We start from the raw sequence: 2,252 nt of genomic DNA on the forward strand, positions 1-2,252 counted from the left end.
ACAATTGTCCCAATGCCACACTGTGACCTCCCCTGTCCTTTTTTGTCCTGTGTCCTTGAAGCACTCCCAGAGTCACTAAGAGAGCTTCAGGCCTCCATTGAGCAACAATGGCATCTCCACTTTTGGTTTTTTCTTTTTCAGTGAATCAAGGACTTTTATTTCAGGAAAGGCCCTGAAAGATGCATATACTATTCAGGTTCAAAAACTTGCCCAGGGTCCTACCAATGCAAATACGTGAGAGAACATGGAATGGGGAGACCTTGCAGGCTAAAGCTGAAATAATATATCGAAAAAGCCACCTACCAGAAAATAAAAAATGGCTTGATTAGGGCTTGTTCCAAAAACGCGCGCTCGTCTGTGCTGGGCCTAAGGGAAGTATAGCATTTCTGGCTGCTGAGTTGGATGGCATTGTCCAAAAACCTGGAAGATCGTCAGAGGGCAGTAGTTAACGATTCATTAGGATCATTTCTCCCTGAGTTTTATAGCCACTTTCAAATGCTTTCTATCTTTCAAAGGCGTTAAAAATGCCTGCCTGGTGCTCTGAGAGAACCCCCTTCATTAATGTTCGATATCAAGGAGTAGCCATCTGTGTGAAAATTTGGGGATTTTTAGAGATTTGGAAAGATGGGAAAAGGAAAACATTTGACTTATTTTCAGCCTGCCATCTTGATCTAATATTCTGCCTAAATTTCCAAAAACATCCCACATTCTTTTAATTCTAATCATAGGCAGCTGCAGGCATCATGTGATCTAATCTGAAACGCTGCTGTAAAGTGATGTCACATTGACTCATCTCAATTGGAGACCTGATCGCCATGTTCAAACTGACCTCTGCATGGCATATGTGAATTAATTTCCATCTCTTTCTTCCTCAAAATCCTTTTTCAGTTCTTAATATTCAAATACAAAAGAATTGAGAATTCCGTATTGCAGATTCCTATAAACACATTACAGTATGAGTACAAGTGATCTTGATGAATATAACAAAAATCAGAAAATAAAAATTTTAGATAGTCTAAATGTTTTTAAGTGATTAAAAATAATAATAATAATAATAAGCATTTAGAAAGATCCTGTAACATTACTGGTTTATCATACAATTATGAAATTATTTCAGTCAACACACCCATGTGTCAAGGCTAATCAATTAAAGAATAACTTACTATTAACTTCTCATGGCTTTATAGCTCAGGTTTCAATTCTAAAATACTTTCATTAGTATTACAATAGAAATGGTATGCAAAGAAATGCAATACTGAAATAATAAAAATTATAAACACTCTTTTTACATCTAAAGAATTCCAAAAAAACAAACTTACTAACATCAAGTCAATTCTAACTTAATGACCCTGTAATGACCCTATAGGACAGGGTATCCCTGCCCTTGTGGGTTTCCCAGACTTTAACTCTTTACAGCAATAGAAAGCCTCATCTTTCTCCCATTAAACCTAAAGAGTTCAACAAAAAGATTCCTGATTTCTTGCCTTCTCTTTTAAAATAATTAATGCATATCCACTACATATAAGTCACTGTCCTAGAAAGGGCACATGTTACTGAACAAAATAGGTAAAGCCCCCTTTTTGAATAGTTTACAGTCTCATAAATCCACATAATTTGATCATCTGAGTTTGGCTTTGTCTTACAGAAATTATTAATAAGGTAAGTAAATCTTCGATAGCAAAACATAAACACATATCTCACTTAGCAATCTATCATACAACCATATAAAATTGTTAGGAAGCATTTGTAATACAAAGACACATTTAGTTACTGACCTCAAAGCATTTGAAAAATAAAGTCTTGTCTGAAAAAGCAAACAGTAGACTAAGGGAGAGATGGGTTTGTTTAAAGTAGGAGGGAGACATGAGCACAGGAGAGAAAATGAGGGCATTTGGGTGCACAAATAGGAAAGAACACAACTGAATCTTTCCTTCTTACTATTTTTAACTCTGTCAAATTTCTAGGCTATTTAGAGCCAATGATTGAGCCTCTCAGATAAGGTTTTCCGTGCCAAATTACTTACATCAATACAATACAGGAACTTCAAAAAGTTTGTGGGAAAACTCCTGGTTTTTTAAAATCATTTCATTGGGGGCTCTTACAGCTCTGATCACAATCCCTGTATACATTCATTGTGTCAAGCACATTTGTACATATGTTGCCATCATCATTTTCAAAACATTTTCTTTCTACTTGAGCCCTTGGTGTCAGCTCATTTTCCATCTATTGTGTCAAGCACATTTGTACATATG

This window comes from Echinops telfairi, unplaced genomic scaffold (assembly GCF_000313985.2).
Source record: "Echinops telfairi isolate 266 unplaced genomic scaffold, ASM31398v2 ScPeMD7_70;HRSCAF=299, whole genome shotgun sequence".
NCBI classification, from domain to species: Eukaryota; Metazoa; Chordata; class Mammalia; order Afrosoricida; family Tenrecidae; genus Echinops; species Echinops telfairi.